Source organism: Ambystoma mexicanum, chromosome 8, assembly GCF_040938575.1.
Source record: "Ambystoma mexicanum isolate Mex_15411 chromosome 8, UKY_AmexF1_1, whole genome shotgun sequence".
In the NCBI taxonomy this organism is placed as follows: domain Eukaryota; kingdom Metazoa; phylum Chordata; class Amphibia; order Caudata; family Ambystomatidae; genus Ambystoma; species Ambystoma mexicanum.
In genome coordinates this window covers 715,332,456-715,358,959 of record NC_090929.1, presented here as the reverse complement: position 1 = coordinate 715,358,959, position 26,504 = coordinate 715,332,456, and the positions used below count along the sequence as shown (strand labels likewise).

The 26,504-nt window shown below is 47.3% G+C and overlaps 1 protein-coding gene across 1 annotated transcript in view; it reads left to right on the top strand.

Moving 5' to 3' along the window:
• The window catches only part of MICU1 (mitochondrial calcium uptake 1), a 970,699-nt gene that overhangs the window by 906,540 nt on the left and 37,655 nt on the right, over positions 1-26,504 (top strand).

The window sequence follows — 26,504 nt, the reverse complement described above, 5'->3', positions numbered from 1 at the left end:
CGTCGATGATGTCAAAACGCCATCCTCGAGGGCCTCGGTCGAGCCGACGTCACCGGATGTTATAAGTAGGACACACGACGCCCGTAGCCTCAGTTCAGTTTTTTTCCGCGAACGTGTTCGCTTCGGAGATCTCGTTGCGCCTCGATTCTACTGAATCCTGTTCTTTCGGTTCTTCGAACCTGTTTCTTCATTGCTATCGAATATGATGTCTTTGGCTTCTTCCACCCCGTGGTCCGGGTTTAAGAATTGTCGGGTATGTGGGTCCAAGATGTCCCTGATGGATAAGCACGACTCTTGCCTCTGGTGCCTCGGGGAGGACCATGATACGGACGACTGTGTCGACTGCCAAACGCTCACTTCGAAGGCCTTGCGGGAGCATAAGAAGAAGCTGTCTGTCGGTAAGGTGGCCAAGCCACCTTACCGACCGGGAAGTCGTGTTCCACTGGTCTTTCGACGGACGATTTGAGGGGCGACTCTCCGCATCGTCGTCGTGAGTCCAGGGGTTCTCGGTCTGGGAGTCGGTCCCGCCATTCCTCTGCCTGTTCGAGGCACTCCAGGAAGTGCAGTCACAGGTTGCCTTCCCCGTCCTCTTCTGAGGACTCCGCCCGTCGGCGGTTAGCTTGTCCCAACAAGCATTCCACTCCCGAGGAATGGGATTCGTTCTGAAAGGAGATGTTGGCGATTTTTCAATCGCAGGGCTCTGGTCCGGCCACGCTAGAGACACCGCTCATCCGCCTTCGGCTCGAGCAGTCGTCGCGACCACCGGTCGCCTTCGAGGTCCCGGTCGGACAAGGATGGTCGCTCTAGGCATGCCCGTTACAGGTCCCGGTCCTCGACACCATCGAGACCGCGAGACTCTGTGAAGTCTTCGAAGAAGACATCGACGCCGGCGGCGACGAGGTCGTCGACGCACTCTCTCGATGCCCCGCCTCCGAGGAAGTCGTCGATGCCATCGACGCCTAGGCTGTCGAGAGACACGCTCGGGGCTCCGCCCTCGAGGCCTGTGTCAACGCCGTCGAAGCTGTCGGCGCCGCGCTAGACGTCGACCCCCTCAACGCCTTTTGAGGCAGCCTTGCCGGAGGTACCCTGTGGAACGGTGGCACCCCCAAGGAAGGCGATGGCTAAGGCTAAACATGCCTTTGTGCCTTTTTCTGTACACTCTTTCCAGCCTCTAGATTATATTTCTGAGGTGAATGTGGGGTCTGAGGAAGGTGAGGTTCCTGCATTGATTCCTGATGACATTGTTTCTGGTCACGGTCAACTTGAGGACCTGCGTCAGTCACTGCATGACGCAAGTGGTTTAGACACCTCTCCGGAGGTGGAGTTTGGTAGGCTGGAGCCTGGCACACATGCCGAATCTTCATATCGGCAACTCATGTTGAGGGTCACTGAATGCCTGGTTGGTCTGCCCCCCTGGGGATTTCCAGCAGGATGACCTGACTGATAACTTGGACCAAGGTCCTCCAACTGCCTCGGTGCTGCCATTCCATATGGCCTTGCAGAGAAGGGTGGCTGCGGCTTGGACTTCTCCGGAGAGTCTCCCGGCATTGAGCAAGTCCTTGCCGAAGAAATATCGCCCAGCCAGTGGCGACCCCTGCTATTTGACAACGCACCGTACTCCGGAGAGTTTGGTGGTGCAGGCGGTTACGGCCCCCGCAAAGCAGGCGTCGTACCCTACCATCCCTCCTGATGGGGACGACAAACATTTTGACGGCTGGGCGAAGAAGGTATTTTCTTCTGGGGTTATGGCGCTTCAGGCTGCCAACTCCGTTTGTGCCTTGTCTCGTTTCACGCACACTCTGTGGAACTGTATTTCCCTAGCGGCTGATCATATTCCCAAAGGGGAGGAACGGGATGGTTTCCTTGCTATCGTGCAGGATGGCAAGGACGCCATGTGTGAATCCGTTCAGTCGGATCTGAGCATGGTTGATTGTGTCAGCCGGTCCATGGCGGCGAGCACCGTAATGCGCAGGTTTGCATGGTGGCGGAAGTCGGGTTTTGCTCCGGATGTGCAAGCCCGGCTCCTCAACATGCCCTTTGATGGTGAAAATCTTTTTGGCAGCAAGGCTGACGAGAGTCTTGAGAGGTTGCAGACCTGCAAAGCTGCAGCGAAGTCGTTGGGCGCTGTAGTCTGCCAACCTCCGCCTTTTCATCCTAGGGGACAGCAATGGAGGGGAGGTTCCTTTCGATATTACTCGTCCTTTGGTAAATCGAGAGGAGCTGCTAGTCAAAGGGGCAACCGTAGGAGTGCCAGAGGTGGAAAACAAGGTACTCGAGGTGCCAAGGCCGCGCGAGCAGTTGCCTCTTTGCCCTCAGGCACTGCCGCAGCCGCTTCAGCTCAGTCATGAGGCCCATGCTTCTCCGGTTGGGGGAAGGCTGGCGCAGCATCTTGTGGAATGGCATGCCATTACTTCAGATGTGTGGGTTCTGGAGCTCATAGCCCACGGCTACTGTCTTCCTTTCCGGCAGAGGCCTCAAGACAATCCACCAGGGAACCTCTCTTTGAACAGTCCGGATCCGCTCCTTGCGCAGGAAATTCAATCCCTGCTGGAGAAAGGCGCTATAGAACGGATGCCTGTAGCGGAGAGGAACAAGGGATAGTATGCCCCTTATTTTTTGATTTCAAAGAAAGACGGAGGATTGAGACCCATCATGGACTTGCGCGGTTTGAACAAGCTCCTCAGGAAGGACAAGTTCAAGATGGTTACTCTTGCTCAAGTCCTCCAGGCCCTTCAACTTCAGGACTGGTTGGTGTCTCGACCTCAAGGACGCTTATTTTCATGTGCCGATCCATCCAAAGCACAAGAAGTACCTGAGGTTCGCGGTTGGCGACTCGGACTTTCAGTTTCGGGTCTTGCCGTTTTGACCTCCACCCGAGGGTCTTCACCAAGCTCATGGTGATTGTGGCAGCGCTTCTCAGGAAAGGGGGGATTCACGTCTGCCCCAACCTGGACGATTGGTTGATGCAATGCAGATCTGAGGTAAATTGTAGTAGGTTGTCCACCCCATTATAGTTGCAGGCCCAGATGCCCCTCAGCTCTTCTCTTCTACTGATGATGTTCTCCACTGCCGGCAACACGTGGGGGGTGGCCCAAGGTTCACAAAGATCCCCCACAATGATGATCTCTTACCCCAGCACCAAGAATTAAGAGACCCTGGGTTCACAGGGAACACCACTGAGGAACACCATTGAGGAAGTCTGTGGCTGCCATCTCCTTCACTGGAACTACAGTCTGTAATCACAATCTGAAGGATCGGTGCTCACCCAGTTTCTGCTCCTTCACTCTTCCACTCTGCAGAGGCAAAAAGTTACAGGAAGTTCGAGGGAAATGTGTTGGCTCGCCCATTGGTGGTGGCAACAGGAGGGTTCAACTAGGCCAACATCCTCACAGAGCACAGGCGTGATGTTTCATTCAGAGTTTATGGAAATTTAGAGTGCACTGTGAGACTTCAGAGTAGGTGCAAACCTGCATCTCTGTTTTAGTTGCATGTCTGTATGTCCTCTAGTTTCTGAGGGTAGGACCGCATTCCTTATCCCCCCGCCCCATCAGTGCAAATCTCTACTTTTTGTCCACCTTGTCGCTTTGGAATATTCACCAATGCATTATTGGTTTTAGATTTTTGGTGTTACGTGTTTATATTCAGGTCTTTTCCCACTCAGAATGCTTGGTTGATCTGTGCTCAAACTATGAACTTTACCTTCTCCAGCCTTCAGACTATTCTGGACACTGGCCGGGAGATGTTCACAAAACACTACTTAAAGAAAATAATCGAATTGTGACCATCAGATTAAAGATTTTTTTAAACCTCTTTCTCAATGTTCTTTCACTTCTTCGAGGATGTAGCACAGTTTTACCAAACTACCTAAATTCCTCTTCTTTCCAGTCTCATTTTTACGGACCCTTTGGATTTTTTACACCTTATTATCTCATTTACTTGTTAGTTATTCCAGAGTTCAAATCACAGGTTCTGGGCCCTTCTAACTTTGTGTACTGTATCTACATTAAGGAGTCTTGCATCCCATTGTAAACTATGTCTATTGTTCCAGATATTCTCCAATATCTCATTCTTTTGTGCAGCCACTGGATCACATAAGTCCCAACCAGGTTCATTTTGGTTTCACTTTGGTATAACAAAGACACTTTGGGTGACCCCATACTTTTCTAAGGTTGGAGGCATGGAAAGACTGCCTGCCTTAACACACGCGATTCCAGTACAAGTGAAAGATTTGAACCATTGAAGAGCAGTATGTGACACCCTCGTGACAAACTGCAAGCTTTGCAGTAGATCCAAGGTTGAGGCTGTTCAAGGTTACAGATAGATCCAGGATAATGACCACAGTCAGAGGGCATGTCAATATTCCACAGCAGCTGCTCACGGACATCGACTAATGCAGCCTCGGTACTGTCTCGCTCTGAAACCTGAAGGCAGCTAGCTCAAAAGGGTGTTGGTTTCAACAAAAGAATGAAGTTGCAATGTCATATGAAGTTGTGATGTTTTAAAATATGTAGCAAGGATTGATGCATTACCAATTGGCCAGTTATTTAAACGAACATCAAGATTAGGCTTATTCAGAAGTAGAGCAATCCATTATTGCTTCACGGCACAGAGTACTTTACGCTGTTCAAGTGAGTAATTGATAAAAGAGGTACGAATGACAGAAGGCAATCCATTACATGTTTAATATCTGTGAGCCACTGAAACAAAGAGCTATGAACATGGATTTCAGTGCGGATGTTCTTTGAAACGTTTCACCTTCCTCTGATAAGAGGCTAATAATAATTTGAGATTGCACCATATAGTGCAGTTATCCTGCAAATTATCCGCTGTGATGAAGAGATGAGGAATTTGAGGCTGGAAAAGGGACCCCATTGAAAAGATTCTCTGATATAAATGAATAGATTCGGAAAAACAGCTGGGGATAATTGTCAGCTCTTTCAGCTCCGGGTCTTAACTTCAGAGCCTACAATTTACTTGGGGATTTATATAATTCTCATCTCTGAAATACAGTCATTGCCTCAAAGCGCATCTGAGACGGGAGGTGGAGTGAAATGTTAGGGGATATTCCTAGTTAATCCTGGCCTGCTTTCTGACTCCTAACTAGGAAGAGAGGAGAGAGGGACACTGTAGTGGGAGAAGGAATGATAAAGTTAAGGGTTCCTTGACAGCTTGGCCCAGGGGCCTCATTCCACATTATTATGAGGATGGGAAGAGAGGAGGGGTAAACAAGGGGCAGGTAGGAGCAATATTGAGGGATTATCAGGACAGCAAGTAACAGCGCACCATGTGGAGGTAGGTGTTGGTTGTTTAGATTAACAACGTAATAGCCTTGTTTTAACTGCCTTTTAACAGTGGGCCCTGCGTCTGCATAGCTCTCCTGCCTGCATAAATCTTGCAGATGCAATCCCGCCTCAAGGATGGCTAGAGCACCACCTCTAGGTGGATCTTCAGCACTTGATTTCTCCCTCAACTTATCCTCCTTACCACAGGGCACAATTCTGAAATATCTGTACTTCATGTAACATGTGGATGTTTTTCTTATAGGAAGTTCAGGGGTGTTTCTGTATACATGTAACTTTCCAGTGATCTAGAAGATCATTTAGAAAATTAGTTGTAGCAAATACTGCCCTCTCGTTTATATAACCGAGATACGCCAAGTGTTGCATTTGAACTTCCTATTAACGGCCACTGACAGTATTCTCAACCTTACACAGAGGTTCACTCTGGTGGCCTTGGCAGCAAGAGCCGATTTGCCTTCCTTTCATTGAATGCCCAAGCCAGGATATCCCAAAAACAAGCGTTAAGTCATTTAAACTACTCCACAATAGTTATTACAGTAGTCCAAACATGTTCTACTAGATTGTAGTGCCCTACAGTTCAGTTGTGTGTCCTGGAGCGGATGTTAAAGCCTCTTTGTTGCTCCATGCATTCTGCTTGGTCATTTTACTCCAATTCTGAATCCCACATGTATTTTTTTAAACATCTGTTTATTGTGCAGGGAGATTCAATATGTATATACAATCTGTACAATTCTAAGGTTATCACTTTTGTGTGAGCATACGACAAGACCGAAGACTTACTAAACAGCTCATGTTAGGTTATAAGAAACTATTATCTTGTGCCTAATCGCATTGTTTTGATCTCAAAGCATGTGGCTTGTCTGATGGTTGGTGTATTGCACTCCCGCTCAGAATGCCTAAATGTTGGTCTGTGAAGGTAAATGAGTCTGGAGAATGAGAGGATGGAAAAGCGGGTGAAATGTAATCTACATAGGGATGGGGTGAGGTAGAATCAGAAAATAAATGTTTTGCAATAGCTTGGATGCGTGTGGATTGCAGTTAAGTGAAGCAATAGTTAGCAACATTTTGTGTTTGGTATGCGTATGTTGTGATGAATCCTATGGAATCCTCGCAGAATCCCTACCTGCAGTCTCCTCCAAGGTGGCCAGAAGATAGCAGCCGCTACCTGATCCGGACCCTGGGGGTGGTATTAGCTGGGAGGATCACCTGGGAAGAGAAGGCCCTCGGAGGGGCGGAAGTATTCCATTAGGAGAGATGCAGGACTTATTTCCTCAGAGGGAGATTTCTACAATGGCTCAATATTTAATGGCTTGGTGCCAAAGAAAAACTCCCCTTCATACAGTTACCCATACTGATGGTAGTGAAAGCTCCTGTATGTTAAAATGGAACAATATATGTGAAAATCAACATTTTAATATTCAGAAATCTAACAAGCAGAACTGTTCCTTAAATTGCGACCAACCTTTGACCCCTCTAATACCCAGAGCAAATCCAATAAAATTGAAATTGGTATTCAGAAAGGAAAAGGTGATCGGAACATTGGGGATTTCAAGTCCCACAATGCTCTAAGTACTGGGACGAGGAAGAGGGACTAAGAGGCTCAACTACAAGATGCAGTCTAGTGTTTCTAATCACCCAGACCTGAGCGGGACTTTTGAATATATAAGGACCCCTCATGTGTAGGCTATTAGAACAGCAAGGAGGTGGAGTAGTTAGAGGTCGCCAGCAGCATTTGCAGTGGAGGAAGAAGGGAGATGCCGGAGCTGCCGTGATTGCCAGTGCCGATGTCGGTCCTGAGAGGGTCTCTGAAGCAGCGGGCTTTAAATGCAGTGGGTGGGCAGCAGAAAGTGGCATGTTAGCAAGCTTTCCCCCTGCAGAGAGAAGCTGTCTGAATTGTGTACTGTAACACGTGGGCTGGTGAGCACAGGAGTGCGCTGGATCAAGAGAAGCTCCTTTCCTGGTCAGTGTAGGCCGTGGGAAACCCAGAGCAGTCAGCCGTGTGAAAGGCAGCAGAAGAAGCAGAACACAGCGTGGTGGCGGATCGAGCAGAGGTGTTTACAGACACTGCTGAGTTTACCATTGACAGGTAATCCCAGTACGCTCTGTGATCGACCACAGGACACTGAATGCATTTTCTTAATAACGAACGGATAGAAGGAAGTTACAGTGGCATAAGCAGACCTTCTTAAACAGACAAAAAATGAAAATGTACTATCAGTGCTATCTAAGCCAATACTATTGCCAAAGTAATAAAGGGGCAATACTGAAGCCAGCTGGTTGCAACCACCTTTTCCAAAGTAAAGAGAGGGCAATACTTCAAACACCGACCAGAATGACGGGCGGACCCGAATACGGACAAGATATATAAAAGAATAGCCCAGAAGGGCATGATATTGTGATTTACGTGGCTGTGAAAGCTGTGTCTCCCCTTTCTCTTTTCTTCCCTCCACACTCTCCTCACCCGAGTCCTCAGAGTCACCGGTGTTCTGTAGGTTTCGCCGGCTCAGGTAATCCCGTTCTTTTTTAGGTAGCACTTGCCTGTCTCGGTGAGAAGCCACAGTGACCGCTGACTGGACAGCCGTCCTGGGACCCCTTGACCGGGAACAGGCCGGACAAGAAAGGGAAAAACCCACAAGTGGGAAAAAACCCTTAGGAAGTTCTGGTAAAGAGGAGTGGGACGAATCGAACTGGAAGCTGATGCGTGATCCACTGGTTAGAACTCAGGAGGGATATCCAATGCTCCAAAGAATGGTGGAAGGAACCAGGCCACGGATAAGTTGGGAGCGGTGAGAGAAAGAGAAAAGAAAACTGATGGACAGAGAAAAAAGGAAAACTGGAGAGCCGCGAGAGAAAAGAGCGGCAAAGCGAAAGGATAAAAATAGCACGCCCGCCGCCGGAGCGGCGAGTCTAGAAAGAGAAAAAACGAAGAAGAGCCGAAGGATCGGCAAGTACAAAATGCTGCAAAAAGCAAAAAACTGCCGCTGTAATCAAACAGCGAAATAGGTAAGAGGAAAAGAACTCCTATACCAAAAATGAGGAGTGAGCAAGCAAAGGAGACCCGCTGCAAGTCGAGGCTAGCAGAGGGCAACGCTGGAGAGCGCAAAAACACGAGCCGCTGGAGAGAGCGCCAGCAACGGTTGAAACGCAGTGACTGTCGGGCTTGGATGACAGATAAACTGCCGGCAGTGCTGTGATTGGTGGTGGTAGGTACTAGATACAAAGAAAGGACTAAATGGCTCTACCTGCCGGAGAGCCTCCAACGTGGAAGGAGCCGCCATCCGCGGTAGCGGTTGCGGATGACAGTATGACCCCCTCCCCACCTAACCGCCCCAGGCTTCCCCGGATAGCAGCGGTGAAAAGTAGCCAATAACCTTGGTGCATGAACCTGAGAAGCCGGTTCCCATGAGTCCTCCGACTCCGGGTATCCCTTCCAGGACAGAAGGTACTCAAGACGTCCACGATAATACCTGGAATCACGGATCTTAGATACCTCATATTCCTCAGGCTCCGAGGACTTTGCTAGTATAGATCTGGGGATGGTTCTCTGGTGAAGATCGGGATGGTAAGGTTTGAGAAGAGAGGAATGAAAGACCGGGTGAATGCGGTGAAGAGAGGAAGGAAGCCGAAGGCGGAAAGCTACAGGATTCACTTTAGAGAGAATAGTGAAAGGTCCCAGAAAACGAGGAGACAGTTTAGAAGGCCTTGTCCATCTAGGTAGAAACTTGGTGGATAACCACACCTGATCCCCTGGCTTCCAAACAGGACATTCTTTCCGATGTTGATCGGCACTGGATTTCGTCCGTCTTCTGCTAATCTCTAAACTCCGCATAGCAGAGGTTTGGGCCTCCTTGATATTTCCTAATACCTCTTCCACTGTAGGGGAGTTAGTATAACTGGGAACCTCCGGAAATACTGCACGAGGGTGAACCCCGTAAGTGCAGTAGAAAGGAGAGAGTTCTGTCGAGGAATGTCTAGTATTGTTGTATGAGAATTCCGCTGTGGGAAGCAGCGATACCCAGTTGTCCTGATGTTGAGAAATATAACACCTTAAGTATTGTTCCAGTGTTGCATTAAGGCGTTCCGTCTGACCATTGGTCTCTGGGTGAAAACCTGAAGACAGAGCTCTTTCAATGCCCAAACGGTGGCAGAAGGCGGTCCAAAACTTTGAGATATACTGACTTCCCCGATCCGAGATTATCTTATCGGGAAGACCATGTAGCTTGAATATATCTCGAGAGAAAACCTCCGCCATCTTAGCAGCAGTGGGCAGACCAGGAAGGGGAGAAAAATGAGCCAACTTTGAAAAAGCGTCTACTGTGACCATGATGCAGGTACAGGATTCCGAAACAGGCAAATCAACTATGAAATCGGTCGATATAAGACCCCAAGGGCGCGTTGGAAGTTCGACCTGAGTGAGCAGACCCAATGGTTTTCCTAGGCGGTACTTGGCTCTGGCACAAATTGGACAAGTGTTGACATACTCGTATGTCTCCTTTCTAGCATTTGGCCAAAGAAATGTTCTAGAGAGAAGTTCCAAAGTACTCTCAGGTCCTCTATGGCCGGCCGAGCGAGAGTCGTGACTCCACTTTAGAATTCTCGAACGAAGAGGACCTGTGGGGATGTAAAATTTCTGTTTGTAGAATAACCAGTCACCTCTTTGTTGAAAAGGAGAGGTGTTACGTAGGGGTATTTGAAGTCTTTCCTGAGTGAGGGCAGTCTTCACTTCTTTGAGGAAAGAACCAACCAAGGCCAGAATTTGGTTGCGTTTGAACATGGATTCCCTCTTTACTTCCAAGTGTTCCTTGGTAGAGTCTTTGCGGGATAAGGCATCCGCCAGACTGTTCTGGGATCCCGGGATATACGAGACTTGGAATTCAAACTGTGCGAAGTGATGTGCCCACCTGGCCTGTCTGGAATTTGAACATTCCAATTCTTGTAATACCTTGAGGTTCTTGTGATCGGTCCTAATCAGAAAAGGATGTCTGGCTCCTAGCAGGAGATGGCGCCACTCTTCGCAGGCTAGTTTCATGGCCAGAAGTTCTTTCTCCAGTACCGAATAGTTGAGCTGGCTGGGAGAAAGGGTCTTTGACATGTAGGCTACGGGGTGTTCCGCTCCTTGGTTAAGTCCATGGCCACCCCTTCCTCTGAAAGAATGAATCCGAGATAGTGAACTGAGGATACTGCAAATTTACACTTCCCGCTCTTGACTAGCAACTGATTTTTCTGAAGGCGAGACAGTACTTGTGTGACATGTTGAACGTGTTCCTCCTGGGTAGGGGAGAAAACCAGAATGTCATCGAGGTAGATGATGACTGAGACTGACAGCAGATCAGAGAATAGCCTGTCCATGAACCTTTGGAATATAGCCGGTGCATTCACTAGGCCGAACGGCATTACTCTGTACTCAAACAAACCGAATGGAGTTCGAAAAGCCGTCTTCCATTCGTCCCCCTCGGTGATGCGAAGCAAATGATACGCATTTCGGAGATCCAATTTTGTAAATATTCGAGCCCCTTGTACTGCCTCAATAATGTCGGTTATGAGTGGCATGGGATACCGGTCACGGATTGTAACCTTATTGAGGCCCCGGTAATCGATACAGGGTCGAAGATCAGTCGAGTCTTTTTTCTTAATGAAGAACAGGGAGGCGCCAGCAGGCGACTTCGAAGGTCTAATAAGACCGTTCTCCAAGTTGGTATCTAGATAGACTCTTAATGCCTTCTTCTCGGCCTGAGAGAGAGAGAACATGCGCCCAAATGGTACCAGTGCATTAGGTTCGAGATCGATTGCACAGTCTTCTGGTCTATGGGGAGGTAGCTGAGCGTGAAGGTTCTCTTGAAATACCCCGAAATATCTTGCACAGAAACTAGGAAGCGCGTGAATACCTATATGATCCTTGGAGAGAACTCTGATAGACTGTTGATCCGCCCTGGTATCGGGAGGAAAACAGTGTACCGAACAGTAAGTAGAGCAAAAGCTTAGTCGATTTTCCGTCCAGTCGATATACGGATTATGCCTGCGCAGCCAGGGAATGCCTAAGATTATGGGGAAATGTGCGGCTCTAATGATGTCGAACTGCAAGTTTTCTGTGTGTTGGTTGATGACCATGGAGAGTTGTTCAGTGGTATGAGTGATTAATCCGGATGACAAAGGTGTACCGTCCACTCCTTCTACCTTCTGACCCACCTTCCGTACTATCCGTGTGAGCCCCATCTTGTCTGCCCACAGAGTGTCCACGAAGTTTCCGGCCGCTCCACAATCCAATAAGGCTAATGTTTCTACCAGTCTTCCATTCAAATTCAAGGTAACAGATAGTACCATCAGTCTGGAATCCTCTTGGGATTCTGACGCTGATACCGAAAGTGTGACATAGGGACGCTGAAAAAGATCTGAATACCCCCGGCTGCCCGTCCCTATTGGCGCCGAGGGTAATCGTTTCCCACCTTCTTCTCCGGTACTTCAGAGCAGTCCTTCAGTACATGTTGATCGGAACCACAATAGGCGCACAACCCATTTTCTCTTCTTCGCCTTCTCTCCGCTGACGATAGAGGTGCTCTGGTAGCTCCGATCTGCATCGGTTCTTCGCTTGGAGTAGAGGTGAATCGTCCAGAAGGAGAGTGTGAAGGAGGGTTCATGAGATTTCCTGGTCCTCTTTGTTTCCTGCGTTCTGTCCTTCTCTCTTGGAGACGGTATTCAATGTGGAGCGCGGCAGCAAGTAAGTCTGGAAATGTGGGAGAGCGTGGAGATCTGGCTAACTCATCTTTGATCTCCTCTCTCAACCCTCTTCGGAATACAGCGTATTGTGCTTGTTCGGACCATCCTGCTCCTGCCGCCAGTGTCTTAAAAGAGGAAATATATGACAGCACATCCAGTGCACCCTGTCGTGCATCCAGCAGGTCCTCACCTGCAGTAAAAGATAGTTCAGGTCGCTCGAAAGTCTGTTTCAATAGGTTCTGGAAACCTGAGCAATCCTGTAGAATAGCATTGCTGCTCGTAACTAGCGGAGTAGCCCAGGCTAAAGCATTCCCTGTCATATTGGAGATCATGAAACCTACTCTGGCTTGATCTGTAGAGAAGGTGTGTGGTCTGAAGGTAAAATATACATTGCAGGCTTCCAGGAATTCCTTCACCCTTTTAGGTGAGCCATCAAATCTTCCTGACGAAAGAGTCATAGGAGGCAATTCCGGAGGATGTGAGGGTTCCCGGACCGCTACCATTTGCTTTAGAAGGGCATTCTCCGACTTTACCCCCTGTAATTCCAGTGACATGGCCTGAAAAGCCTTCCATAATTCTTGGACTTGTTCTTCGGCAGACATCTTGGTCCTTAATGGCGTTTCAATCTGTGATTTACGTGGCTGTGAAAGCTGTGTCTCCCCTTTCTCTTTTCTTCCCTCCACACTCTCCTCACCCGAGTCCTCAGAGTCACCGGTGTTCTGTAGGTTTCGCCGGCTCAGGTAATCCCGTTCTTTTTTAGGTAGCACTTGCCTGTCTCGGTGAGAAGCCACAGTGACCGCTGACTGGACAGCCGTCCTGGGACCCCTTGACCGGGAACAGGCCGGACAAGAAAGGGAAAAACCCACAAGTGGGAAAAAACCCTTAGGAAGTTCTGGTAAAGAGGAGTGGGACGAATCGAACTGGAAGCTGATGCGTGATCCACTGGTTAGAACTCAGGAGGGATATCCAATGCTCCAAAGAATGGTGGAAGGAACCAGGCCACGGATAAGTTGGGAGCGGTGAGAGAAAGAGAAAAGAAAACTGATGGACAGAGAAAAAAGGAAAACTGGAGAGCCGCGAGAGAAAAGAGCGGCAAAGCGAAAGGATAAAAATAGCACGCCCGCCGCCGGAGCGGCGAGTCTAGAAAGAGAAAAAACGAAGAAGAGCCGAAGGATCGGCAAGTACAAAATGCTGCAAAAAGCAAAAAACTGCCGCTGTAATCAAACAGCGAAATAGGTAAGAGGAAAAGAACTCCTATACCAAAAATGAGGAGTGAGCAAGCAAAGGAGACCCGCTGCAAGTCGAGGCTAGCAGAGGGCAACGCTGGAGAGCGCAAAAACACGAGCCGCTGGAGAGAGCGCCAGCAACGGTTGAAACGCAGCGACTGTCGGGCTTGGATGACAGATAAACTGCCGGCAGTGCTGTGATTGGTGGTGGTAGGTACTAGATACAAAGAAAGGACTAAATGGCTCTACCTGCCGGAGAGCCTCCAACGTGGAAGGAGCCGCCATCCGCGGTAGCGGTTGCGGATGACAGATATAAGCAGCAACATAAAAGATTCACACCTGCCAGTAGAAGGATCATAGGCAGCTGCAACAACCGAAAACAAACCAGGACCCCAAAACTAATATACCAGCACTCGGTACCCAAGAACCACAGAAGTTTACTCACTTGTGAACAACAACAAAAAGAAAGAATCTTGTATTTGACTTAAAGCAGAATAACAAATGTGTGTCATAACTATGAAATGTATACACTAAATGTGAAATGTGACACAAATTGACACACAAAACAAAGTAAATAAAGTGCCTTGATATAGCACAAGGAGGGCGAAACAATAGCATGTGCAAAGAAATGTTGGGACAACGGTTTTTATAAAGAATGACACACCTTTCATTGGCACAAATGCTTTTTAAAGAACAATACATCTTTCACCAAGAAAAGTCACCACAAATAACAGAAGGGCATACACTAAGTGAAGTAACTTGTGTCTTAATGATGAATGTGAAACAATTTGAACAAGCACTAACCTGTGTTTATAAGATGAATGTTAAACAAATTTAATAAAATGCAAACATTTTATGAATAACACTTAACAAGTGTGTACCTCAAAATCATTACATAAGTTGGGAACCTGTGAGGGCAACTGAATTAGAAAGCGCAAAGGCTTGCATAGGAAAAAAACCTCTACTTTTTTTTAGAGCAACAGGTGAATATTGGTCCCTATTGAGCCATGCAGCCACTGACCTCCAATTAAATTTGGATAAATCAGTTACTAAGTAGACATAAGAACAGAAAAGAATCCAAACAGACAAATCCACGGGTTGAGCGCGCAGACTGACACTATTCACCAAAAGCAAGAAATATTGAATACTTCAAACATGTAGATCATATTGGCTAAACAACAAGAGAGCATTGTTACCAGAGTGAGGAAGAGGCAATAGTTGAACAAGACATCGAGTATTAACAAAGAAGGGCGAGTGTGTTAAAGAAATATTGTCAGCAGTTACCTGTTGTAGACATGGGGAAAACAAGAGTGGCAGGAGAGATAGAGTATCAAGTAGGAGAGGAGCATAACCTGCATTGCATGTGGAAAATACAACAGCGGAATAAACGCCACCAATGTGTCTCATGTCTTCCCAGAAGACAATGTGAATTTTTATTTTGAAAATCAAAGAATGTTTTCTAGAAGGTTTAAAAACTCACCACAGAGTACTTGTAGTAGTGTTAGAAGCTTTTAGTCCTGGCAGGAGAGTATACCAGGGCAGGGACTTTATTAGTGGTAGTACTGGCGGGTTAGTGCACCAGGAAGAAATAATTGTTGTACTACTTTGTGGTTAAAGATTGTGGAGAAGAAGTGACAAGGTCGCTAAAAGGTTTCATGAATTGCTGTGGAATAATCGTGACTAAACCTTGCTATTGATAGAGAAGAATTGCAAAAGTGTTGTTTTCCAAAAGGAATAAGTTACTTTGAACTTTTTCTTTATAAGTGGAGAGAGAAAGACGTATCGTATAACTGAACTGTCTGTTAAAGTCCAAGTGGAAGACTTTTGGAGCAAGAAGAACTTTATGATTCTGTTAGTTACAAAAAGACAATTGTTTGTTTGAACTTTTTAGGGAAAATCCTGCTTTGACTTTGGATGAAGGGGATGTTATTTCTATTAAGTTTGACTTGCCTTTTGATCACCTCTGAGTTTGATGTATGTACAAGTGTGATGGACAGATTCCTTTTGTTAGTGTTTTCCCTTAGTTATTTTGATAGGCAGGGAAATTCTTGTTCGGTTAGGGATAGTGAGACGTTTATCAAACCCCTTTGAGTTAATAAAATGGCTTCTTGTGAAAAACCTTTACCAGGTTGTCCGCCTCACAATTCTGACCCCTCAGTGTGCAGCCCTCTCGACAGACTGTGCCTTTATACAATCTTCATGAATAGCAGGTCTCTTATTTGTTCTCTCTACAAGGCAAGAGCACAGGTCCGTCCAGTGCTCCATTGGAGGTTGGAGATAACAGGCAAACTGTGTCCTTAATCTTAGTATGATATATCTCATCACAAAACTACCCCTTGAGACTGGATTCAGTGGCATCTAGACACACCATTCCAAGCCCCACCCATTTCCAAACAATTTTGAATTCATTGTTAATTATAGCGAGTGTGCATACAGCAAAAGAAGACTCCATCAGTACACCAGTGATGTTTCACCATTGAGCAAACTTTATTCCAGAACTCTCTAACCAGAAAGCGTGTGCAACAGCTCATTTAGGCCACGATCATGTAGCATCCTCCCCAAAACTCCATAGGTGGATTGATTTTATATTGAATTGGCGTCAATTAATGAGATATGGAGACCTCCTTCCTCATAAAGCGGACCCTTTTCCAAACAGCGTGAAACAAATCAGTTTCTCTTTCGACCAGGCTTCCTTAACGTTTATAAGAGTCCGGGTGCTTTGACCCATGAATGGAAAGGATCAACTGTGCCAGTGGTGTTTAATTCGGGACAGTGTATTATATAGGCCACTGTTTGTTCTTAAGGGCCACCAGCGCTAATCGGAATTTGTCCCACAATGGCTTCTACTGCCTCCCATCGTATGAGCTTCCCTTCAGGATAGACTTGACAATTACACCTTCAAGCGCTATTTCTAAACTCCCTGAAAACCAGCTCCTTCTCACTGAGTCCCAGTGTCTACCTGCCATCAAGAGTGAACAGATGATTGTTGCACAAATGTGCAGCAACTTGTGATTGTTAATGATAGAGGCTACAGCTGGATTTGTTTCATAATGTATAGGCGTTGGAGTAAAGAACAGGAAGCACATGTTGCTTGTTACGTTGCATGCGTCGTAAACCCATTGTAATTTCTACTGCCACCCGCTCACAAGTACACTGACACATCTTTTACATTAACCTTCAGTGCACCCTTCACTCGGCGCATCTCTCTGGCTCCTACTCACCAACGCACACTCTTCATCACTAACACAATAGCCACGCAGGCCCACGCACACAACAGCACACAACATGGAGACTACTACACCCAATAAACTCTCCAACATCCCACCCACACCCTTCCTCACCTCATTCTTCACTAAACCAGCATACTCAAACACTGTCCAGCAGAGCACTAACACATCCCTTCAACCTCATAGAGTACTCTAAAAACTTGCTAGTCAACCTCTCCACTACCACTATAACATCCACACTCCCCAGACCAGTCAACATCAGAAACAAACTCTTAGGCTATGCTGCCGCAATGCCTCTACCATCAATATACCACCCATGCCCATCGCTGATACTAAGATCACTGCTTCTCCCGTGACTGCCATAACACCACTCCTACCCAAATAAAACAATATCTCGACAGCATCCACAACCACCCGCTCAACCAAAAACAAAACACATAAACCAGATGGACCCCCCCCCCACCTACATTGTGCACTTGTCAATGCCTGATCCCATCCGGCACAACCTGCAGATATTTTCAACCTAATCACCAACCTCGACTTAGACATCTTGGCAATTACTGAGTTCTGGCTCCATGAAGCTACTGGACCTGCACTCACCACCGCTCCCACAAGGACTCTCGATCTACAGACAAGACAGAGTCTCAACTAAAGGCATAGGAGTAGCCCTAATAGTAAAAGACTGTCTGACTGTAAGACAAACCACATCGCACCTCAGGGAGAACACCGATTCCCTCTCGGTCAAGATCACCACCTCTCCTAACAAAACTCTCACCGTCCATCTAGCCTACTGCCCACCAGGCCCGATAACTGATTTCCACGATAATCTCATTCATAGCCTAAGTGAAAACCTCAAAACCTCTTCTAAAACAGTCCTAGTAGGGGATTTTAACCTGGGACTCAATTACCTAAAAGAAAGACCAGCTAATGCTTTAGCCCAAGCTCTACCAGAGCTCGGCTTCCAGCAAAGAAACCTTACACCCACCCATTGTAAAGGGCGTACCCTTGACTGGGTAGTAGACCACAAATGCAAAATAGATGTCAGCTCCAACACCCCTATTCCGACCACTTCCTCATCCCAACCTGCACCACCATGCAAAAAAATCTCAACCCTATCCCACCTGCACTAGCCAGAAGTGCCCGGAACCAAACGAAAGAGAAGATCCTCCCTCCCTAGATATCCCTACGCTCCACTTCCCTACTTCCTCAGACCCATCGGAACTGGCGGAAACATACAATTCTATAATGAAAACTGCTGACGATGCCATTGCCCCACTACAGAACTAAAAAGTGAAAAAATAAAACACAACACCTGGTTCTCTACTGAACTTAAGGAACTCTGTACACTGAAAGGGAATGCATTGAGCAAACGGCTAGGCTCCCCACATGAAGCAATCTGAAAATCCATTGCTGCTCGCTACAAACAAGCCATAATTGCAGCTAAATCCTCCTGCTACAACAACAAAATTACCAACCCAGCATCTGAATCTAAGGAACTCTTTGCCATTTTCAAAGAATTATCTACCCCAACCACCAAATCTCAAGAGATCATCAAAGACAAAGCCTGGTGCACTAGCGTACAAACAGCTTTAATAAAAAAAAATTGAGCTCCTGCAGAAGAAAATCACTGAACATCACGAAAACCTCTCAAAACACATCAACCTCACCTCCCACCCCGATGACAAGACCACCTTACCAAAAATAAAGCCATTCTCCTTCAGGGAAGTCACTTTACCTGAAGTAATAGAAATAGTCTACAAAATCAAACCACCCAACTGTGAAGGTGATGCATGTCCAGCAAAACTAGATAAACACTGCGCTGAAACCTTAGCCCCATTTCTAACAACATTTATCAATGCCTCTTTCAACTCTTAACACAGTCCCTGACAGCCTAAAAGAAGCTTAGGTACGTCCACTTTTGAAGAAGCCCACACTAGATCCCGAGATAGCTAACAACTACAGGCCCATCACCACCGTACCTTTCCTGCTCAAGATTATGGATAAGGTGGCCTACACCCAAATACAGCAATTTCTGTAAGAAAACAAAATCTTGGGGAAAAGACAATCTGGATTCCGCACAGGTCATGGGACAGAAGCTGCTCTACTTGATATAAAAAATACAATTTAGAGATATTATGGACAAAGGCAAACCGACCCTTCTCCTCCTGTTAGATCTATCAGCTGCCTTCGATCTCATCAACCATGATATTCTCAGCAAACAACAAAAAACGCTGCTCATTTCGAGGGGCTTGGGTCCTCCGACGTATTCCATATCTATGACAGGTAATGTCCATAGCTGTGCTGCTTCGGAAAATCTTTGGCGTCTGCGTCCTGCGTCGATGACGTCGATGTGCCGTCCCCGAGGACCTCCTCCGATGGCCGACGTCACCCGATGTGATAAGTAGGACGCACGACGCCCATAGCCTCAGTTCTGTTTTTTCCGCGAACGTGTTCGCTTCATGAATCTCGGTACGCCTCGACTCGTTGGAGTTTGCTGTTTTCTATTCTCGGTTCGTTGAACCTGTTCGGTTTGTTGTGAAGACCTGCTTGTGGCGATGTCTTTCTCTTCTTCAACCCCGCGTCCGAGCTTCAAGAACTGCGGGGACTGTGGGTCCAAGATGTCGGTCACGGACTTGCACAACGCCTGCCTCTGGTGCCTCGGGGAGGCCCACGATACGGACGACTGTGTCGACTTCCAGTCGCTCATGGCAAAGGCCTTGCAGGAACGCAAGAAGAAGCTGTCGGTAGGCCGGGTGTCTAAGCCCCGGAAGTCGAGGTCTGCGGGGCTTTCGACGGATGACTCGAGGGGCGACTCTCCGCGTCATCGTCGGAAGTCCAGTGGGTCTCCTTCCAGGAGTCGGTCTCGCCACTCCTCTGCCTCTTCGAGGCATTCCCGGAAGCGCCGGCATAGGTCGCCTTCCCCGTCCATAGGCTTGATCCTAGGAGAGCGCTGAGCTTTTATATTTCGCGCATGTCCCGGGTCAGAGTGGACAATCAACTTTTCATTGGTTACGCTGGAAAGCGTTTGGAACAAGCTGTGACGAAACAGACTTTGTCTCGTTGGATTATTTTAGCTATCTCCGAGTGTTACCGCTTGGCGGATAAGGACCCCCCGGCTGGCTTGCGGGCCCATTCTACCAGGGGAATGGCTGCGTCTACTGCCCTGCAAAGGGGAGTTCCTATTCATCACATCTGTGATGCAGCCACCTGGAATTCAGTACATACTTGTGTACGTCACTACTCCCTTGATTCCATCAGAGGGCAAGATCTGGACTTTGGCAAGGCAGTTCTCTATGCCGCAATTTGATTGGGCGTGCTAAATTTGTATTCTAAATTCTTTCCCACCTCCTTGCTTGGTACTGCTTTGGGAGTCTGTCATAGATATGGAATACGTCGGAGAACCCAATCCCCTTGAAGAACAAGTTACTTTCTTACCTGGTAACGTTCTTTCGATGGGATGGTCCGACGACGTATTCCATATCGCTCCCTCCCTGCCTTCCCCGCTGCAGAATTTCTTTTGCGATTGCAGCTTGCGTTCCGCAAGGCCTTGTGTGTCTGACTGGCAGAAAACTGGTGGCACACGTTCTGGGAAAAAACTATAACTGGGGCTATGGGCGTCGTGCGTCCTACTTATCACATCGGGTGACGTCGGCTGTCGGAGGAGGTCCTCGAGGATGGCGCATCGACGTCATCGACGCAGGACGCAGACGCCAAAGATTTTCCGAAGCAGCACAGCTGTGGACATTACCTGTCATAGATATGGAATACGTCGTCGGACCATCCCATCGAAAGAACGTTACCAGGTAAGAAAGTAACTTGTTCTTCTCACCACAAGCCATAGCGTGGATCGCCTCCTTCCTCAGGGGTAGGCTCATGAGTCTTCTCGGACTCCGCCTGTGCTCCACCTACCACCATACAATGTGGCGTCCCACAAGGTTCTTGCACTGCCCCCACCCATTACAATATATTCATCCTCCCTCTCTTTAATGACCTTGATCGCCGTGACATAGCCTACACCAACTATGCCGACGACGCTCGAGTCCTACTCCCTCTTACTGGCATTTATGAATAAGATGCGGCAGCCTTAACCAAAATCTACACTGCCATCCAAACCTGGATGACAGCCAACGGCCTCTGTCTCAACGGAGATAAAACCGAGATCCTTGGGGTTGGCACTAAAACACTCAAACTCTCACCACAATACAGCGCATTCTCCATTGACAACACCACCACCACTGTCTCTCCAGCAGGAAAACATTAGGGGTGTATCTCGACTCATCACTATCCATGACTCGTCGGGTCAATGCCATAGCCTCCTCCGCGGCATGCACCACAAAAATCATTAATGCAGTTCAAACATTCCTATCAAGAAAAAACGGTCTATCCATTGCCAGAGCCACAATCGGCACTAAACTTTACTGCAATGCTCTTTTCCTGGGCACCTCTGCTAAAAACATTCACAAACTTCAAGTAACGGAAAACAATGCCCTGAGAGCTGCTTTGAGCATCCCCAAAAGGGAACACCTATCCCAAGCAAGGAAAGACGCACACTGGCTGCCAGTCAAAGAGCGTATCCTTTTCAAAATCTTGGCCATCACACACAAGTGCTCTCATTCAACGCCCCCCCCCACCTATCAGAAAGGATCACCCCCTGTACATCATCTTGACCCACGAGATCTCATCTCACCAATCGGATCTACGTCCCCTCCTTCAAAAGAGTCTAAAGCAGCTTCCAACACCTAGTACCCAAGAACTGGAATGCCCTCCCCTCTGCACTCAAGAATGCAAAAATCCTACACAGTCTTCCGTAAAATGCTTAAAACCAAACTGTTTAACTAAGCAACTCTCCTCAACTACCTGCACTGCATGATCATTACTGTCGCCTCGTTCCACTGTAACCAAGAAACCGGCACTACTGTCATATTCCCTGAAATGTTCAACATGTGCTTTAAAATGTAAAACCTGAAATCTAATAAGCTTTCTGTAACAAGCATCACAATGCCTCAAGGCCGCTCTGCACTATATACATTTAAATAAATAAAAATAAACCTGCCTCTGGGTGCTGTTTTGGTGCGTTCCATGATAAAATGCTTCATGTCTGTCTGTGTCGAGTATATATATAAACTGTTGCAGTGGTGCCACATTGAAGTACATTTTCAGGTTGGGGTCTGCAAGCCCTCCATCAGAATATTACCTAGTATGGACAGCATGCTTCACCTGAGCTGCCGTACCTCTCAACACAAAGGATGAAACCAGGCCATGGAAGCAAGTGAAATGGCATCCTGGGAACAAGAACACCATATTTTTTAAAGAGTTACATACATTTGGGGATCATTTTATTTTTAGTAATGCTTTGCCGTTTCCCAAACGTATGTGGAATATAATGCCATATTTTAGGTTTTGTCCATCATTCTTTTCATATCGGACAAATCCAAGTCAAATAGATCATTGTTGGCATCTAATTTTTTCCCAAGATAGGTGATCATCTTAGGTGTGTACCAACCATAAAGATCTCCTCTTGTGCATATGTACGCCCTGACAGCAGCAGTGCGATCGATTTAGTTCAGTTTGTACTCCATCCCGGGAATTCAGTCAAAATCAGAAATTCTAGGTTGTAATTTAATCATACTAATAAATAGTATACTATAATCTGCATATGGTGAGATCTGTTGTTTCCACACACAATCAGTTTGACTGTTTGCAGTGATGTGGATAGGACAGGTCTCTGCCATGCCCCCTATAGTAGTGGGAATTTTTAAAATCAAACCGTTCGCTATCGCCATGAATGTAGGTTCTGTTTACAGGTGCCATATTAGATATAAACCGCCCCCACCCTGGCCCGATGTAGACATTCAACCAAGTAAAGTCATGAAACCAAATCAAATGCCTTCTCTGCATAAAGTCAACCACAGCAGGATGCTACTGCCCGGCCCCCTTGATCACTGAGAAGAGATGACGCAGGCTGAATAGCCATAAAGCTTCATTCATCAGGATGTAGCAACAGCGCTATAGTTCTTTCACGTCTTTTAGCAAGCACCATGGCAAAATGTTGTTACCAGTATTAAACAGGCTAAGGTGCCCATACAATGCACTTTGAATGGGGTCTTTAAAAATCCTAGCGTAGTACCGTTATCACGGTCTCCATCACAATGTCAGTGTCAAGTGTAGACCAAAACATATCTTGGATCCAGTTGAGTTTAAATTTCAATCTGTTACACGGCCTGACCACAGTGGTCCAGTCTGAACTCCAGAAACTGGAGAATAGTCTGACAACGCATGCAGTAGCAACTAATCTGTGATCATGTATCCAACCACTGGATAGAAGGACAGTCAATAGGTGATGGAAGACCTATGTTCACACGAATGATAGGTGTACTCTCGGTGTGTTTGTGGGGCATGACGCCATGTCTTAGTGAGTTTGTAGTGCTGCAGGATTTTCAAATGTTTGGCTACAGAAGGGAATCTCTCTTGGATGTAACTAAGGAGTGATCTAATGAAGGATAAGTGGTCTGTTAAAATTGCCATCCTCCCCGCCATCATCAGGGAGTTAAGTGAATCATTACATTTTGTGATGCCTTCAATGTAGAAGTTGGGAGAGTCGATGTTGGAACCATAGTTATTGAGTCACAGTAATCCTCATGAATGCTCTTTCACCAAAATGTTCTACCCACCGTCATCTTGATTCACATCAGACTTCAGATTTTTGTATTATTCTGCAAACCCCTGTGTGCGGCATAGGTAGAATAATACATGACCAGATCATCACACTGACCCTAGGGGCGGTCTAGGTGCAGGCGCCGACCCTGGCGGCGGTCAAGGCTCAGGCAGCGACCATGTGGGAGGTCTAGTAGCAGGCGCCGACTCTGTAGGGAGGTCTTGGTGCAAACCTCGGCCCTAGGTAGAGGGCTAGGCTCAGACGTTGCGCCTGACCCCAGACTCTGGGACAGGGCCAGAACCAACACCCGGCCCCCCTGACTCAGACCCTGACCTAGAGCCGGAGCCAGACCCATTGTCATGCTTGGATTCACCAATTCTGCACAGGAACTCATGTGAGCCTTCAGTGACCCTCTTGGCTTCCAAACACTAGGAGATAAATGGGTGCATTGGAAAGATGAACAGGGTGAGACCATCAGAGCTGAACAAGACTGGAGCAGATGACTTCCCTTGAGCAGGAGATTTAGCGGAAGGGACAGTAGCTGTGCAGTGTAACGCCACTGGGACTGGGGAAAGATGAGGAACAATTAATACGTGGGCTTGCCTATAGTCCTCCCACCACATAGGTGCACAGGCCCTAGATTCAACAAATAACCTCATTGGTCAAAGAAACACTGGGGCTGGCAGGCTGGAACTGGCAGAGATCAAGATGGCTGAAGGTCAGCAGCAGGCATGTGCCACAGGGACTAAGCAACGCGTTTTGCTAGATTCAGAGCATTCCAATAAGACAACGATGATGACTGGCATTGTGAGGCAAAGGGTGTAAGCAGAGAAGCAGTTTTTGTAGGATGCTAAATACACATGTGGGCTGTGTTTTCTCATTAATGCCCCTTGCTGTAATTCCTGAGAGCACCAAGGCCTGTGAAGCCAGTGACCTGCAAAGAAATCTGCACAGATTCCTGACAATAGAATAGAGGCAGAGCAGGGGGGTGCTTTAAAGCCTAGAGCTTTGCAGTGGAGTAGGTAGCGGTGCTTTGCACCCTTGCGTGCAGAAATTGAGAACTGACTGAATCTCAGGAGCAGGTTTGGAAATGATATTGTCGATGGTGCTGGAATGCGGATTTACAGGATGAACAGGCTTGAGGTTGACATATGAAAGAGGGGATGCATGGATTAGTGCTTGGGAAGTTGCAATTTGCCTGTTACTTGTGAAACAGGTTTTAGAAAGGAATAACAAAGGAAAGCTTGAGTTTACCATGACATTGAGGGACCTAAATGTTTTTGTTGATAGCACAACTCGATCATCGGCTACCTAGTGGCAAAATCCACTTCTATTCTCTTCAAAGTGGTGAATATCTTAGCACCTCTAGCCCCTCACAGATCCATGACAGTAAGACATACAAACTCCTGATTCACACCGGACCTCGTGGAACTCTGCACAAAGAAACTTCAAGCCCAGCTAGCTTGGCTGTATGACCCCTCCTTCTATCTGAAAAATGAGTTCAATATATTAGCCAAACAATACAAGACAGCCACTATTGCAGCAAAATCCAACTCCCATAGTTCAAGAATTAGCACTGTCTCCTCTGACCTAACACCAAAGAAATCTTTACCATCTATAGGGAATTAGAAAGTCCCCACCTCACCACCCACCCCCATCACCAAAGACGCATCATGGTGCGTGGACAGCCAAGCTGCTCTTCTAGGAAAAATCAACACCCTAAATCAAAAAGTACTCGCAGCAAGCCACATTCAAGAATGACCTCCAAGCTACCAATTCCATTCCTTCACCCCAAACTCCTTCCACAAATCTCTTCAACTTCAGAGACCTTGCCGAAAGTGGCATCTCAAAACTAATCCAGAGCCTGAAACCCCCTAAATGCAAAGGCGATATTTGTCCAGCATCCCTCATCAAACACTGTGCTGACGTGCTAACCCCAATCATCGCTGCCTTCATTAACTCCTCATTCGCCAAAAGTACCGTTGCAGCTAGCCTCAAAGAAGCCTGGGTCCCCCACCTCTTGAAAAAACCTCACTTGACCCAACCATTCCCTCCAACTATCGGCCAAATACAACAGTCCCCTTCCTACTCAAAATTCTGGACCGTGCAACCTACCTGCAGGTTCAGCAGTTCTTGGAGGACAATAAAATGCTAGGGATGTGCCAAATTTGGTTTCTACCCAGGACATGGAACTGAATCTGCCCTTCTAGACCTCAAGAATCAGCTTGATGCAATCAAGGAGAAAGGAAACTGTGCCCTGTTCCTCCTCCTCCTCCTCCTTCTCCTCCTCCTAGATCTATTTGCAGCTTTCGATTTAGTCAACCATAAAATCCTCTGCCAACACCTCACCACACACGCCACCTTTTCCCCACCTGCTGTGTCCTGGATTGTGGACTTCCTGGAAGGCAGTCATGAGTCTTCTCACACAGCCAATACCTCACCCTCCCCATCACCTGCGATGTCCCCTAAGGGTCCTGCATCGCCCCCACCCTCTATATCTTCACCAGGCCACTCTTCAACATCGTAGACTCCCTCGGCATAGCCTACACCAACTATACCGATGACACACAAATCTTGATCCCACTCTCAGGTAATTACACAGAGGATTCCAATACTCTCAACACCATGTATTCTACTATCCAGGCATGGAAGGCAGCGAACCACCCCTGCCTTAACAGCGACAAGACAGAATTCATAAATGTCGGCACACCCCATGCCAGTAACTCACTCAACTCTCAATACACCTCTTTCAAGATCGACCAGTGTGTGATTCCAGTCTCAACCACACTAAAGACCCTCTGTGTCTACCTTGATGCCTCACTAACCATGTCCAGGCACGTTAGCGCTATTGCCTCCTCTGCAGCTTACGCAACCAAAGTCCTTAATGCAACCAGACCCTTCCTCACAAAATAAAATTGTCTCACCATTGCCCAGGCCATCATTGGCTCCAAGATAGACTATTGTAACGTCCTCTTCACAGACACCACCACAAAAAATATTAAGAAAACTGCATATTATACAAGATAATGCTGTGAGAGCAGCCCTGAATATCCCCAAATGAGAACATCTCCAATGCTAGAAGGGAAGCTCACCTGCTGCCCATCCAGGAACGTATCCATTTCAAAACATTGTCCATTGCCCACAAGTGCCTCTCTAATACAGCGCCTCCTTACCTCACACAAGGAATCACCAAAGCCCACTCCTCGAGACCCACCAGGTCCCTTACTCGGACAGACTCCTCGTGTCAAAGGTGACAAGATATAACGCTGGAGGCTCCAGCTTCCCCTACTGTGCCGCCAAACTCTGGAATGATCTCCCCCCATCCCAGAGGGCTGAAAAATCCTACTGGATCTTTTGCAAAGCCCTCAAAACAAAGCTCTTC